The sequence below is a fragment of the Nelumbo lutea genome, chromosome 6 (assembly GCF_056320005.1).
Source record: "Nelumbo lutea isolate HS-2025 chromosome 6, American lotus-T2T, whole genome shotgun sequence".
NCBI classification, from domain to species: domain Eukaryota; kingdom Viridiplantae; phylum Streptophyta; class Magnoliopsida; order Proteales; family Nelumbonaceae; genus Nelumbo; species Nelumbo lutea.
Genome location: NC_142689.1, coordinates 33,588,814 through 33,606,327, shown reverse-complemented (window position 1 = coordinate 33,606,327; position 17,514 = coordinate 33,588,814). Strand labels below are relative to the sequence as shown.

General features: G+C 41.0%; 1 protein-coding gene across 3 annotated transcripts in view; it reads right to left on the bottom strand.

Annotated features, from left to right (window-relative positions):
* The window catches only part of LOC148848444 (pre-mRNA-splicing factor of RES complex protein), a 60,207-nt gene that overhangs the window by 8,492 nt on the left and 34,201 nt on the right, over nucleotides 1-17,514 (bottom strand). The gene's annotated exons all lie outside the window — the stretch shown is intronic.

Below are 17,514 nucleotides of genomic sequence, written 5' to 3'. Positions count from 1 at the left end.
CAACTTATATACTCTGGCTACATTCAATTTCTATGAATAGGTCTCAGTAACACTGTCCCATATCTCCTTAGCCGAAGACATCCAGAGATAGTGCTGACTTATATGAGGTTGCATAGAATTGACCAATCATCCTATGACAGTATAGTTCTCTTGCATCCATTTTTCAAATCCAGGGTTTGTCTCTTCGGGTTTCACTTTACTACCTATGAGATACCCGGGTTTTCCTCTACTATAGACATAAATTCTTGTAGACTGTGCCCAAGCAAGATAATTTGTCCCATCTAGCTTGATTGTGGTTACACCAATCAAAACGGAATCTACCGAGCCAAGGCCTGGAACTGACACTTGCTTGAACTCACTTCTGTATGGCTCCATTAATCAAACGAAAATCAAAGAACCAAAAATTTTGTCTGTATAAACTTACTTGAAGTCAAACCAGAACCCAGATGCTTGAAAACTAGGGTTTTACTCAGTCCAACTGTTGGGGAGAAAGAGAGAAGATGCAACCGCTCCTACCAGACCTTCCCAATCTCTTCCAAACCTGAACCGCCCTCCTTTAGGAGTCACAAGACACCTCCCAAGCACAGAGCGCCACACCCAAGCTTCACCTTTACCTGTACCTTCGAAAATCTCTAATCAGCTAGGGTTTTGGGCAGCAACAAAACAACACCGCTTCTTGGCAATATCCAGCCAGATTTAAACTCTCCAAACCCTCTACCAACTAGGCCAGAGATCCTCTGTACTATAGAAAACCTATCTCTCCATACACTCTCTTAACCTAAGGGTGTATGGGAAAAGAAGAAAAGGAAAAAGGAAGAAACAGACTTGCTTTGATACCAAGATGCAAATCAATCCTCAAATATTAGGTGTAAATTTGAAGATTAGAAGAAAAGGAAGAAGAGAAGTAAGAGCAGCAATACAAGAGAAGAAGATGGCGAAAAGAGAAGGAAGAAGAAGAAGAAATCGAATCATCTCTCCTTTCTCCTCTAACCCTTTTTTTATTAAGAATTAAAGTTAGAGTAATGACAAGTATGCCCTTAAGTGGGCGACCAGCTAGGCAGTAACATAAAGAGATTAAACAAAAAGAAATAATAGGCCCATTAGCCAACAATAAAAGAAAAGATATTACAAGAGAAGATACTAGGGCCCATTTGGCCCAGTCTCTTTACAAGAGGCATGGTTTGACTGATCCTCCATTAAATGGTTGTAAATTCACCTGGACAAATTGGCAACGCCCACCTATATTAAGGAGATTTGGTAGGTTTCTATTTTCAGGAGATTGGGAGGGACATGTTGCAGAAAAGGTTAAGGAAGCTGTGCCCATTTTTTATGTCAGATCATAAGCCAATTGTGCTTAGACAATCTGTGGTGACTGCTGCTCCAAAACCTTTTTAAGTTTGAAAAGATGTGGCTTGATCATCCAAATTTCCTGGATTGGGTGGAAGAGAAGTGGGGTGGAATGCAAGTAGAAGGTCTGCAGGATTCAGGCTGGTAAGGAAATTGCAGCTGTTGAAGGAGGAGATTAAGGTATTGAATAAAAATGTTTTTGGAAATGTGGGGACCAGGAAGGGGATTATCAAAAAGATGGCCCACTTGGACAGGTTGGAGGAGGAACGATCTGTCACTAGGAAGAAAAGATGGAAAGAGAAAGGTTGGAATCTGAGCTGAAGAGGTTAATCTATAGAGAAGAGGAGAGGTGGAGACAAAAGTCAAAAGTGAAATGGTTGAAAGCAGGTAACAAAAACACCGCCTTCTTTGATGCCTATGCTAGTGCAAGAAGGAACTTTATTTCAAGAATCTAGGTGGGGGAGGAAATGGTGGAAACATGGAAATGAAATCTAAGAGAAGGTGGCAGGGTACTACAAGAACTTATAATACTTCGAGAGTGTGGAGCTGGATGTCTCTTGGGGAATTGTCTCCCAGGAAGCTGAGTCAATTTTCAGCAAATTGGATTGAGAAGGACTTTGAGGTGGGGGAAATTGTGGAAGCCTTAAAAGATATAAACGGGGACAAGACTCCGGGTCCAGATGGGTTTAATTTTTCTTTCATTAAGGCCTGCTGGAATCTACTAGAAGAAGAGTTTAATAAGATGTTCAAGGAGTTCCTTGGGGAGAAAGTGTTGGAAAGGATGGCTAATGCTATATTTATTTCTTTGATCCCATGGAAGAATGGTGCTGTGCAGTGGAAGGATTTTAGGCCAATAAGCTTAATTAGCTGTCCATATAAACTATTAGCCAAGGTATTATCAAGTGGCTGAAAGAACTGAGAAGGCTCAGAGAGATTTCTTATGGGAGGGAGTGGGGGTGAGGGAGGGGTCAAGAAATTTCACCTGGTGAATCGGGACAAAGTCTGTAAACCGAAGGAGAAGGGAGGGCTGGGGCTTAGAAAAGTGAGAGTTTTCAATAGGGCTTTAATGGGGAAATGGTGCTGGAGCTTTGGGTTAGGGAGACGGAAGGATTCTTTATGGAGGAGGGTGGTGGTGGGGAAGTATGGGGTGGTGAGGTTTATTGGGAATCTAGAGAGGTGAGATCTTCTTACGGGGTGAGCGTTTGGAAAGGGATTATGAATTTTAACAGGGAACTTAGAAGTCTAACAAGTTTCTTAGTAGGTGACGGCTCAAAGGTGAGGTTCTGGGAGGATGATTGGTGTGGGGTTGGCAAGCTGAGTGAAGTTTGTCCAAGATTATACAGGCTGGCTGAGGGTTAACTGCCTATCAGTGGCTATTATGAGAGAGAATATCAGTTTATATGGAACCCTAAGTTCAGAAGGCCTTTGTTGGACAGAGAGGTGGATGAATGCATCTCTTTGTTGGGGAAATTAGAAAGTGTGAAGTTACCTTCTCAGAGGAAGGATGAACTGTGGTGGAGAGGAACACTCAAATGGAAAATTTACTGTAAAATCCTGTTATTTAGCCCTGAGCAGAAGTAGTTCAGATCCAGATCATCTAAAAGGTGTGTGGGGAAATCCAGTTTCTCCAAGGGTAGAACCTTTTGCATGGCTGGTGGCTTTGGACAGTGTCCTGACTGTGAATCATCTGAAATCAAGAGGCTTCTGTTGGAGTGTGTTGAGCTTTTCGAGTGCAGAATTGGGGAGCTCCAGTTCATTTATTTGGGGATGCCGATTGGGGGAGCTTCAAATTAAGGTATTTTATGGAAACCATCTCTACAGAGGATTGAAAGGAGGTTGGATCGATGGAAAGCAAAATTCCTCTCCCGGAAGGGAGGGATAACTTTTATGGAAACCAATCCTTTTTTTTTTTGAAAAGTAAAGATAAAATTCATTAAAATAAGAAGAAATACAAAGGAAGGTGACAAGAAATCACCCAAGCCAAGAAAGACTGACTCAGACACTTCCTACACTAGAACAGTAGACAAAGACTCCAAAAAGAACAGCAAAACGGACTCCTCTGACATCAAAAACTAGACCAAAAAGAAAAGGACAACTACACACGGCACAAAAGAAACTAACAAAAGAGATAAGCTATACTTCCCCATCAAAAACGTCCTCTTGGTTGTCACCATCTTTGTCCCATCACCTTCCTCCAATTAACCCTTTTCTCGATTTTTCTTCCTTCTTCCTCTCAAACTCTTCAAAAGCTTTTAAGGTGAAACCTTCACCTCCCTAGAAAAACAAACCCAAGCTTTTACCAATTTCTACATCCTTTCTAGCCACTGCCTTGAAAGAGACAACACCGGTTTTCCCCACCTCCTCTTCAAGACATTTATCAGGTTCTCTAACACCAAAATTGGAATCCTTTTCAGGAGCACCAACAAGATGCCCAGTCCCCAGCTGCTTAGCCAGGTTCGAGGAATTCTGATAGTTCTCAATATCAAGAGTTTTCTCTGATGTTTCAGAGGTCTTATTGTTCCTTCTTCTATACACCCTTTATAGTTCTTCATAGGCCCAGACCCAACCAAACCAAGCTTCAGACGGGAAAAAACTTTGGTTACATGAACAATATGAGAGTATTAACTCCAAAGGCTCCTCGGACCTTTTTGGATGTCACAGTCAGTCCCAATTAAATCTTTCTTAGCGTCCCCCCTCCTGCCCAACCCCATCATCGAAAACACAAAGATCAGAGACATCAGCAACCTCGTCTTCAAACTGGGATAGGGAACAGAATTCCTCACCATCATTTTTGCTTCCACCACCACCAGGAGCAGCGTCTCCTTCTAGGGTGGCAACAGCAAACCCACTAGCGTCATTCACTCATTCTCCTCCGTCAGACCAATCTCCTTTTCTTCATGAATCTCCCTATCTGCATTAATTGAGATTTCCCTTTCAGTTGAGAGAGGGACCTTGGATGTTGGCCCAGAGTTCTTCTTTGGAAAAGCATCTTTGAGATCTTCTATCGACTCTCTACTACTTTGATCACAATGACCAGAGTCGCCTACATTGTTTCCAGAGCTTCGAAACACACTGGAGTTCCCTACTGGACTCAGCTTCTAAAACCACTGATTTCCCCCTGTTTTGATCGCAACTACAAGGAGCACCTTCACTGCAGCCAGGGTTAAGGGTTGTGTCAATAGAAGCTATCCCATTTGTAGGTCTCTCAAAAGCCTTGAGCTTTGACCCCTTATGAATTCTGACCATTTTGTTGCTTTAAGACACATACAAAATGGAGCAACTCAGTCACCTTCCTTTAACTATGGTTTTAAAAGGAGTTGCAAACCTTTTATTAACCCCTACCTTGAATGGGACACAAGGCCTACTCGCATGAATTGATAAAGGCATTGAAGAGTGGGCCCCGGTAACATCTCCTTCCCCATTGCAAGACACCCCTTGAAGAGACTTTCCAACACCCCCATTACCTGACACCGAGTGGATCCCACTCCCCTCCTTTTTCGAGCTCTCCCCCAAATCATTCCTCTTTCCTTTCCCAAAGTCTCGAAAGTCCACTGGAGCCATCGTATCAACCCCAACTTGTCACATGTCGTTTCATGGGAAGGTGTGGAGCAGGTAAGAAGCTTCACTTGGCAAAATAGGAAAGAGTGTGTAGAGCAATGGAGGGGGGAGGGTTGGGTTTTGGAAGGGTGAGAGTGTTCAATAGGGCATTGATTGGAAAGTGGCTGTGGAGATTTGGTTTTGGGAAGGAGGAAAACTCATTAGGGGATGGAGGTGAGATCAAGAGAGGGCAGGAGTCAAGGGAGGTGAGATCATCCTATGGGGTGAGTGTTTGGAAAGGGAACATGAAGTTCAATCATTCAGAAGTTTAACAAGTTTTTTAGTAGGGAATGGAGCAAGAATTAGGTTTTGGGAGGATGATTGGGGTGGGGTAGGCAAGCTGAATGAGTTGTGTCAAAGGTTGTATAGGTTAGCTGATGCTGAAGTTTACTGTTCTTCACCATTATGAAAGAAGGGGAGAACAACTAGCTTGGTAACCAAAGTATAGAAGGCCTTTGTTGGATAGAGAGGTTGATGAATGCATTGCCTTGTTGGACAAACTAGAGAAGGTGAAAATTTCAGATCAGTCAAGGGATAAACTATGGTTGAAAGAATGCTCAAATGGGAAATTTTCTGTGAAATCCTGCTACCTTACTCATTGTAGGGACCATTCGAGTTCAACCAAGCTGAAGGTGTGGAGAAATCCAGTTCCCCCTAGGGTTGAAGCCTTTGCATGGCTTGTGACCATGGGCAGCATTCTAATTGTAGTCCACCTGAAATCTAGAGACTTCAATACGGCTAACATGTGCTTCCTTTGCAAAGAGAAAGAGGAAACTATTTGCCATTTGTTTTTCTCCTGCAAGATTTCTGGTTTTTTGGGGATTTTCACTGCTATGTTCGGGGTAAGAGATTTTCAACCAAGAACACCTGCAGAATTTTTTTCTTCTTGGCCAAAGATGAGAGGAAGCATGCGCTCTTCTTTTTTATTATTCTAAGGGCTGATCAGAGAGGGTTGTTGAGAGGGTGGAGAGTAGGAAGAGATGGTGTGCCTATTACCCATTTACAGTTTGCAAATGACACCATTCTTTTTTGTGAAGGAACCGAGTTGGAATGGGTAAGGAACATGAAGCTTTCAGTGCAGCTTTTTGAAAGGATGTCAAACCTTAGGATCAATTTTGAGAAAAGTTGCATAGTGGGAGTCAATATGGGAGAAGGGGAATTGGCAGAATGTGCAAAGATTATAGGTTGTAGTGTCGGGTCGTGGCCTTTGACCTAACTAGGTTTGCCTCTTGGAGCTAACCCAAAAGAAGTTGATTTCTAGAATCCAGTCTTAAAAAGTTCTCCAAAAAGTTAGCTGGCTGGAAGAAAGGGTATTTGTCGTTAGGGGGCAGGATTACAATGATAAGCTCAACACTAGCCAACTTGCCTGTCTACTATTTGCCAGTTTTCAAGGCTCCAGTCACCATAGACCACACTCATTTGTTTGCTATGGTCATATGCATCTTTATTTTTTAAGTAATTTTTCTCTTTTCTTAGTGGTCGTTTGTAATTAAATGCTAGAATTAATTATTAAAATTTATATACTAATAAATATTAAGATTAATTATATTGATTATTTGAAAATTAATATATATACATACACATTTTTTTAACATATTAGTTATTCCATCATTTTTCAACAGATACTAATTGTGTCCTGATATCTCACACTTTATATAAACCATTAAATTATGTTTTTTTTTTTACATTTATATAACTTATTTAGAATCATATAAAACTTGCAATTATTGTTATTAATATAATTTTTCGGATTTACTTGAGTTTCTTAGCATATTTAGGCATATCTTGATTTTTCGTTTGTATCCATGCATATCTTGATACGTCTCTTAAAACTGTCTTTCTAGTACACCTTGCATTTCTGATACTTTTAACCTTGTTTGTAACTAGTAGTTTTTGTTGAATTTTTGTATGTGGGTGATACCTTATCACCTGTTAGATTGTATTGTCTTTTTTCTATTAATGAAATTTTATTTTTACCATCAAAAAAAGAAGCTTTGCATGAGTTTTCAAACTTCATTTCCCATGCATTGCACAAGTTTTCCACTAGTGTAACATTATTGGAAGCATTCCTTTTGTTGATGAAGAGAAGCAAATCATATTCCAGATTTATTGTATAACATGGTAGAATCTTCATTAAAAATAAAAAGGTTATTACAAGAGAAGGTGAGTCATTTACTAAAACACCCCTATAGTTTCACAGATTTACTAAAAGCTACCCTATAGTTTGAGTTTTACTAAAACTCCCTCTATAGTTTGCAACTGATTTACTTTTTTTTTATGAATAATAATAAGTTTATTGATTCATAAGCAAATTAGAGTGAGTTCATACATCATCCCAACGAGAGGTGCGAGCTGCAGCCCCTCATTGAAACTTACAAGTAAACTAGGAAAGAAAAACAAGAATCACAACTGAGCCCAAAATAATTCTTCCCTATTTACCCCTTGCTTAGCTAACACATCTGACAAGGTATTTGCTGATCGCCCCACCCACTGTACAGTGACCAACATATTCCTTGTCAACCAACTAAATTTCTTCATTTCATTCTTGTATCGCCACATAGCCTCTTCAGAATTTTTTAACCAACCCACCACCACTTTGGAATCCCCCTCGATTATTAGATGTTGCACCCCCTGCTGGTTTGCAAATTGGACCCCTTGTACAGCAGCTAAAAGTTCTGCCCTGATGGAATTCCCAATTCCCAAAGGACCTAAGTAGAGCAACAAAATCTCTCCCTTCTCATTTCTCAAAGCACCCCCCACTCCGGATAATCCTGGATTACCCATGCTGCTTCCGTCAAAGTTCAACTTAATTGAGCCTTCGGGTGGAGGAGACCAGCTTGTAATTGATTTGGCCTTTAAAGATGAACACCTTGCTACTGCTGACCAATTTCTCCAAATGTCATTAAAGGAGAATTGATGAAAGATTTCCAAGGTCTTCAGCCAATGTATTGTCCTGTTTAACACACAGTCTTTCAAATCTTGGTTGTTCCTTATCTTGAAAATTTCTGAGATTCCTTTCCTCCCAAAGAGTCCAAGTCAAAGCAGCACGAGCACATCTCCACATAATTCTCCCTATTTTTGTAGGCCAATAAAAGGTAGAATGGTTGAAGAACATGTGAACTTCTGCTGGTAGACTCCAACTACCCCCAAACAACGGAAGTAGCCAAGCCCAAAGGTCTGCAGAAAAGGGACAAGATACTAATAAATGGTAACAATCCTCACCATGAACTCTACAGAGGATACACCAATTAGGAGAAATATAGAGAAAAGGTCTTCTCTTTTGTAGGTTGTCTAAAGTGTTTACTTCCCCATGGAAAACTTCCCAACAAAAAGCCATAATTTTTGGGGGGGACTGGCTTACACCAAATTTCATTTGACGGAAAAGGATGGTGAGTAGGAAGTTGAGAGATGGACTTGAAAAAAGAAGCACAAGTGAAGATTCCATTGGGTCTAGGAGTCCAAACCCTCTTATCTGGCTTGGAGGGATCCAAACAAACCTGATTGAGACACCCAAGCAACAAAGAAAGAGACTCAATTTCAGCATCCCTAAGTCCTCTACGAAACCCAAAATCCCAAGTAGGATCTAAGGGTGTCCCCAAAGGTGAGACAAATTTTGAGACCACCTCTTTTTTGTACAAAGAAATAGAAAAAAAGCGAAGGGAACAAATCCTTTAACGATGAATCTCCTAGCCAAATATCCTCCCAAAAAAGGATAGAGTTGCTAGAACAAACTTCATACCTGATCAAATTGAGGAATTGAGGAAGGGTGTTGTGAATAGCCTTCCAAGGTGCTGCTAGGTTAGCTTGCCTCGATACACCAACATCCCATCCATTCTCTGACCTCCCATGAATGCTTCCCACCACCTCATGCCACAGCCTCTCTCTTTCCAAAGGCCATCTCCACAACCATTTCCCTAATAGAGCTTGATTCTTTCTAGTTACCCTCCCAATTCCCAAACCCCCCTCTTCTTTACTTCTGCAGACAATTTCCCAATTAACCAAATGATCCTTTCTCTCTTGTCCCGGCTCCCATAAGAAGTCTCTCTTCAACTTCTCCAGCTTCCTAGCTTCCATAATTGGTATCCTAAAGATAGATAAATAATAGGTGGGTAAGCTAGCCAAGGTAGCTCTTATTAGGGTAATTCTTCCTCCTAAAGAGATATAGTTCCTCTTCCATGAGACTAATCTCTTCTCAAACTTTTCTAACATTGGGGTCCAAAATCTACTCTCCCTAGGATTTGCCCCTAAAGGAAGCCCTAAATATGGCATAGGCCAAGCAGAGGTGGAACACTCAAGACACTCCGCAATAGCCTCGACCTCCCCTACCTCCAAATTTATACCTGCTACGCAACACTTTTCCAGATTTATTCTCAAATTAGAGACACTTTCAAATCCTTTTATTAGCTCCTTTAGGTTTGCTACCATTTCACTAAGACCTCCTTCACAAAAAATGATTAGGTCGTCTGCAAACTGAAGGTGGGTGACGGGGACTTGGTGTCTCCCTATTCTCCAACCCCTAATGGCATCTTCGTTGTCAGCCTTAGTAATGATCCTACTAATCACATCAGATGCTAAGATAAAAAGGAAGGGTGAAAGTGGATCCCCTTGCCTGACACCCCTGCAAGCTGGGAAAAATCCTTCACCGTACCATTTACCAGAATAGAGTAGTGGCAAGTACTGATACATCCAAAGATCCAACTACACCACTTGTCCCCAAATCCACCATTTCGCATAACCTCTAATAGAAACTCCTAGTCCACCAAATCATAGGCCTTTTCAAGATCCAATTTACAAATGAATCATTTCCTACTTGACCTTTTCATTTCCTCCAAACACTCATTCGCAATTAGAATCTGATCTGTTATTTGTCGCCCTTGAATGAAAGCCCCCTGAGTTTCACTAATGATGGTAGGGAGGACTGTTTTGATCCTCAATGAGAGCACTTTAGCCAGATTTTATTTAGGCTTGTCACCAGACTAATAGGCCTATAATCTTTTGGGTGGTTGGCATCATTCTTCTTAGGTATCAAGGCCAAAAAGGTGGCATTAATTCCAGGGCTTATAGTGTGATTGTCCGCAAATACCTTAAAGACTTCAGCTAGATCCTCTTTCAACACCTCCCAACAGTCTTGATAAAAACCCATTGTAAAGCCATCTAGACCCAGATCCTTGGATCTATCCATTAGAAAGACAGCTTTCTTAATCTCTTCTTCCTCGAAATCCCTTTCCAACCACCTTGCCATTTCTTCATCAATTATTGGCCAATCCACCCTTTCCATGACTATTCTCTCACTCAAAGGCCTTCTATAAATCGATTTGAAGTTGTCCACAAATTTTCTGGCTATGTCATCCTAGTTGGTAATCAACTCCTCTCCTATCTCTAGCTTGGTCACAAAATTCTTTCTTCGTCTCCCATTTGCCAAATCATGGAAGAATCTAGTGTTCCCATCGCCTTCCTTAATCCACTTGTGTCTAGATTTTTGTCTCCAACTGATTTCTTACCTCAATAACACTTCTTCCAACTCCTTTTTTAATTGTCTCCTTAGCACTATGTCCTCCTCGGTCAGCCCATTGTGAGATTCCTTTATATCTATTCGAGAGATTAGGCCCAATTTTTGCTCCTCAATTCTACCAAACTGATCTCTATTCCACTCTTTTATTTTAGCTCTCAAACTTTTTAATTTCTTATGGAACTTGATCCCCTTCCATCTTACCCCCCTCTCCTCCTCACCCCACCACTCCTTCACTTTTTTCACAAAATCTGGATGGGTAAGCCACATATTTTCGAATCTAAAAGGTTGGGGACCTATAGGAAAAGACTCAATTCCTATTTGGATAGGACAGTGATCAGAGGTAACCCTGGGTAATGCCCTAGCAACCAAGTTTTCCAAACTATTCTCCCAAGCAAGGTTAAAAAGGAATCTATCCAACTTCGAGCACAAAGGGGTTTCCCGAAGGTTGGACCAAGTGTAACTGGCTTGCAACAGAGGTATTTCCTTTAGTTCACAATCTTCAATAAAACCATTAAATTTCCTCATGCTTGTTGAGATTACCTGTTGGGGATTACTGGTTTCATCAGAGAATCTAATGACGTTAAAATCCCCGCCCAGGCACCAAGGACCATCCCATAGCCCCTTGACTGCATATAGTTCCTCCCACATCTCATTCGTCTCTCTATAGGAATTAGGGCCATAAACATTGGTTAAAAACCATACACACCCATTCTCTACATTCTTGCACTTAATAGAAACTGAGAATCTGCCTATCAATTCTTCCACTACTTCCACCACATCCTCCCTCCACGGTTGGACCAAGTGTAACTGGCTTGCAACAGAGGTATTTCCTTTAGTTCACAATCTTCAATAAAACCATTAAATTTCCTCATGCTTGTTGAGATTACCTGTTGGGGATTACTGGTTTCATCAGAGAATCTAATGACGTTAAAATCCCCGCCCAGGCACCAAGGACCATCCCATAGCCCCTTGACTGCATATAGTTCCTCCCACATCTCATTCCTCTCTCTATTGGAATTAGGGCCATAAACATTGGTTAAAAACCATACACACCCATTCTCTACATTCTTGCACTTAATAGAAACTGAGAATCTACCTATCAATTCTTCCACTACTTCCACCACATCCTCCCTCCACGGTGTTACAATCCCCCTCAAAGCTCCCCAAGAAGGAGACGAGCTCCAACCTAAACCTCTAGACCTCCAAAAACTCCTAACCCATCTCCCATCTAATTCCATCAGTTTGGATTCTTGTAACAGCACAATATCAGGTTTTTCCCTTCGGAGTAGGTCTTTGATCGCCCTTCTCTTCCTTGCACTCCCTAACCCTCTTACATTCCAGCTAATAATTTTCATCGATACAAAATAGCAAAGGAACCCAATAAGAGACCATATTCTCCTCATTTTAGGCCCTTCCTCCTATCCCCTCTACCACTGAATTCTAAATCCCCCTCAATGTCTGAAATTAGCCTTTCCGCTTTAGATCTTTTGTTCTTATTTGTTCCTCTTTTCCCCCCCTTCCCAATTTCTCCATCCTTTCCAGCCAATGTTTGAGAAAGCTCACACTTATTTTGGCTACAGCATCTTTCTACGAGTCCTTCCTTTTTATTTTGTTCCTCCATCATTGTACAGATCATCTCCCAAATTCTATCCGCCTCCCCCTTACTACTTCCTTCCAACACCCTCTCTCCTCCTTCCACTATCACCCTCTCTCTTGCATCAGAAACTCCTGGATGGGAAGCTGGGATATCTGTTACAAGCATAGCAAACAAGTCAATACCTAAAACAGAATTGACACCCATACCTGAAAGAACGGGGGTAGGACTAGAATCACTGGAAATGACTTGCTGACAGTCAGCAAATGGTTTTAAAGTCGTTCCCCTTTTAGGACAAGGTTGTGAAGTAAACATGGTGAAAGAATCACTTCCTGACGACCTACCCACTTGGAAAACCTTTCTTTGTGTTTCCGACACTAGAGTACCTGCATCCATCCTCACGGCCGATTCTCGTCCCTCTCCACCAACATCCTGTAATTCATCAGACTTAGGGTCAGCTCCCTCGACGAAGAGAGGAGGAGTTTTCACAGCTTTAGAACCAATTTTTTCACCAATCCTAGTCTTTCTGCCACCTGCCTCTTCAGTCCCTTCCTCTAAAGACAACAACTCTGTATACAAACTTTCTGTTTCAAGAAGATCCTTGTTGCTTTTCGAAGACAAACTTCCCAGACTTAGCGTTTCGTCTCTATCATAATCGTCATTGCTGTTTTGTTCACTCAACCAATCTTCAAGCCCTGTTCTGTTCTCATCACTAGGCTTCAGGTATCTCGGGTTGCGCCTATCTGGTGAGAGACGGTTCGCCAGGTTGGAAGGGACCCACTGTAGAGAGCCTCGAGACTGCGAGTCTTCAGACTTTTTTGCGCCTGATTTGTTCAGTCGAGAGGAAGGGTTCGGGGTTGAAGAAGATAGACGCTTTATCTCGTCTATCAACTCATCCCTCCTCCCAGTCACGTGTTTACTTAACGTGACCCTCGGCCCATTTGTCTTATAATGGGCCTTGGGCTCAAGACTATAGTAGCCCAACTCCTTTACTTGAGAAGCCTTCTCCGGCCCACCATAACTGGGATCCACTCGATTGGGCCCTTCTTTTCGTCCCACGTGACCACTTAAAGAGTCACACCCCCTATTTTAATGGTCGAACCAGCAACCTTCCCTGTCTGAAATTGCTGGTTCAGCCTTCTCCCTTTCAACACTAGAAGCTTTTTGTCTTTTTCCCCTGACACCACCTGCACAAATGATCTGCCCTTTGTCATAACCTCTTCTTGCTTTCTCCAGGTTTGACCTTCCAACTGCCCCAAAACTTTTTGGCTTCCCAAAATTTGTTGGCCCTTTTTAGTGAAACATCCCTTCCCATTTGAATTACCCAATCTCACAAGGCCATGTAGTGCTTCTTCTTCCTCCTTCTCCCCTCCTACCAAACGAGCCTCCTTCCACAGCCCTACTTCAATGGAAGAAGCTAACCACACAGAGACAAAGCTCCCCCCTGTTCGTACCTCTACCTTTCGTGGAATTTCTTCTGGCTTCACACTACTTAGCAGGATTGCTACTGAATAGAGATCGCCCCAGAAAGCACCTTTCAAGATTCCTCCACGCAACACAGCTATAGGCTCTGCTATTTCTTGTTTCCATAGATGCAATGCAAGCCTATTACACGCACCACCACACCATCTTCAACAAAAACATCCTTGGAGTTGGATGTTGGATTCCATTTGAAGACTGTGAATGATCCGAACTCAGCCTGAACATTGATAGCTAATATTTCCAAATCATTCTCTAATGGACCTAGGATGGCTTTACAGTTATCGAAGGGGGTTACTATGAAAACACTCTTCAACTTCAACCTGGTTGCCAAAAAGTCAGCTACCCTCCTCCAATCATTAACCTTTTCCTTGGCTTGTATCACAAACTTACTACACCATTCTGCAAAGGCCTTTTGTTTTTGCCATGACCACTGGCCCTTGTTGTATCCTGCTGTTACTTAGATAAGCCTTCTCCTCCCTTATGGAGGCTTTTTTCTCATTTGCTACTCTTTGAGCTAAGAACTCTTTGAGCAACCAGTCAACTTCCCCCCAGCCTTGTTTCTGTTTTCCTGCTGGTACACACACCAGTTGCCTTTGTCCCTTACCAAAAAATTCAGCCAAAGCTATGAAGAACCCCTTTCTATTCCTCTTACATTCAACCACATATCTTCTCCCTTCTAGTGTACTAAAATCCTGCCAGTTTATCTGCTTACCTTTTGAACAGGCTCCAGCTATGAACTTTTTTAGCCACTCGATCACTTCTAGTCCTTCCAGCAATATTGTACCCTTTTTCGCTTCCCTTACCTTCAGGGCTTACCTTCCCCTTGATTCTCATCTCTTCGAACTGGAGATTTTTTGCTTCTATCTTCAAGGATCTCCTCCACTGACATACCTGCACGAACTCCATCCCCTCCAAATTATTGTATGAGAGACTATTCCTGTGCTACCTACCCTTTCTTGCCAAGTCCTTATCTGCTGAGAGTGGAATATAGCCCCTATTATTGCCAGGAAACACCAGCATACTCTCAACATCTCCAAAAAGTGTTTTTTTTCACCTTTTTGGCCTTGATACCTAAGAAGAATGATGCCAACCACCCAAAAGATTATAGGCCTCTATTAGTCTTGTGACAAGCATCTATAAAATTCTGGCTAAAGTGCTCTCATTGAGGATCAAAACAGTCCTCCCTACCATCATCAAAAACTTGTTATTATATAAGTTAGATATATTGGGGATGCAGGGGATCAAACCTGTTTGCAACTGATTTACTTAATTGACCTTCTATGAAGAATTTTTTATATTGCTGTCTGAAAAAGGTAATTTGACCGCCTATACTGAGTGGAAAATGTTTAAGAGCATGGGCCTATAGTATTTTATTGTGAAAGTGCCCCTAGCACTCGGGCTTTTAAAATAAACTATTCTTTGATTTTCAGATCTACCACACAATATTTGGTTTCAGCAGAATGAAGAAGAAGAGAGAACAATGTATTCCAGGTTATTAATCTGCATCATGTCTTTATTTTCAGGACCATTGGGTGTTGGTGATTCTGTAAGGGCAGAGATACTAGCAGTGGTACAAGGTAAACAAATGAGATGACTAGTCATCTTGGAGCGAATAATTTGATAGTAGAAGGAGATTCCAAGGTAGTAGTGGGCTGGTTGACAAGTCCAGAAACAGCTTGTTGGGGCTACAGGGATCTGTTAAAAAAAGTTAAATGGCTGACAAGAAATATGTCAGTCAGGTTTCAGTGGGTCAGCAGATCAGCAAATGCAATGGCTGATTCTCTGGCCAAGCAAGGGGTGTCAAGGGGAGATCTGTTTTGGGCCAATTTATAATTGTGCTTCAGGCTGGTGTATGTTCAGTAGTTATGGTTCAGTCCTAGGGGGTGGTAACACCTCATGCCTCCTCCTAGGCTGACTGCACTGTTGTTATTTGAATTAATAAAACTATTCTCATTTATCAAAAAAAAATTGCAACAACATGTCTTCCTTCTTCAAATAGAGAACAAAATTGATCGAAAAATGTTGTTGCCCATGTTTAATTAGGGGCAAGAGTGACATTTCCATTTATATTTTCTGTAGATTAAATTGGTCCAAATGGATGCTAAGGCCAAAATTGTCACTTTCCACTTTAATCTAATGGAAGGTTGATTAAGTAAACCAGTTGCAAACTATAGGAGCTGTTTTAGTAAAACACAAACTATAGGGTAGGTTTTAGTAAATCCATTAAACTACAGGGGGTGTTTTTGTAAATGACCCTTTTTTGAAAAGGAATAAATTTCACCTTCAAGAAAGAAAACAACTTCTAATAGAACAGTGAAATACAAATTGAATTACAAATCACTATCAGTAACAAGTATGTAAATTGTAAAGTACACCAGAAGTCAGATCCAAACAATGACCTATCTCTTCAAATTCAGGGTGTGCCATCAGCCAAGAGCAGATATTAGCTACTGCCCTATTAGTATACTGCTTCCCTTGTGTTTTTTCTCCATGTGAAAAAAAAAAAATCATGCAGCTTAGCAGCTTATGAAGCATAGGCTGGTCATCTACAGACCTTTAGGTTTTTTTTTTCTATCAATTAGAAACCTTTAGATTTCATATGGTCAATTGTCAAAACACTGTCCAAAAACAGCATCCATGCCAAAACTTCAACTCTACAGCCCCAACATTCTTTCCACCATTTACCATCAAATGCATGAAGATAGATTCTCAAATAAGCCTCTTAAATGTACAACACAACACAACCTTTTCACCCCTTATTTCAACCATTGATTCACCATAATATCTTTATAACTCAATCAACAAAATCTAGGACAAATATCACACAATTTGCAAGCCCAAATCATGATACCTTTCCAATTTCATACCCACTAAAGATATTGTAAAACCAGCAAAGAAAGAATGAAACTTCATGATACCCTCCACAGACATACCACATAAGTTGAAAATACCAGTCTAGAATCTCATTCAAATCTTACTTCATATTTACTTACTACCACTTTCCTCTACAGTGGCTCCCCATCCGTGCCAAATCTCCAAACCTCTACTAATTACTAATCTTTTCTAAGCATAATGGTTTTCAGCATTATTTTACCAAAAAATAATTAGTGAAATATATACATATCATGGTCCACAGTTTCTTCAGTAGGACATGGCTGAAACAAATATATAATACCCACATTATGTTGTTCCAGAAGTAAGCCTTCTTTTGTGAATGATTATAGAGCCATTAGCCTCAGTGTTTTAAAACGTGGAGGTGTGACGCAAGGCGTTCCACTACCTAGAGGCGTGAGGCATAATTCAGAACGCAAGAGGCGTAAGCCTCCCGTACACAAGGGGGCGTAAGCCTCCTTAAGAGGAGGGGGTTATGAGGAGGATGAAAAGGAAGGGGGGATCTCATTTTTTCTTTATTTTTAATACTGTACCGGGAATAAACATCCCATTCAAGTTCTTTCTTTCTCAGAATATCCTTACCAAGCTACAAAATGTAGTCAGAATCCATGGAACTGCACTCTCTCGAGAGTAATGGAATCTCCCCCTTTTAAAAAGACTTTCATAACTGTTAATCTAGGGGTCTACTCAAAGAAAAACAGTTTGGCCTCAACAGACATGAGTCATTTCCAAGGACATACGGGACAAAAACCCATGATTGCTAATTCTGAGCAGGACAGGGAACTGTGAAAGTTTTAAAGTCTAAGGTCCAGAATTTCACAGAAGGGATATAAAACTTAGCAGCAACGATGAGAAAGAAAAGAAAGAAAAGAAAGTGGAAGATAAAGTGATTACCAAACTTTTGCTGCTTATAAGAAAATGTCCCCTGCTAGCATGTTTAAGAGACATTTATTTTTCTTTCAACATACCAGATGCCATTTATAACAGATAAAGTGGCTGAACTGAATGTATTGTTTTGTCTTTTAATGAATAAGTTATTAAAGTAGGTAGCAAGCTCCTTAATGGTTCAATGGCATGTTTGGTTGATTAT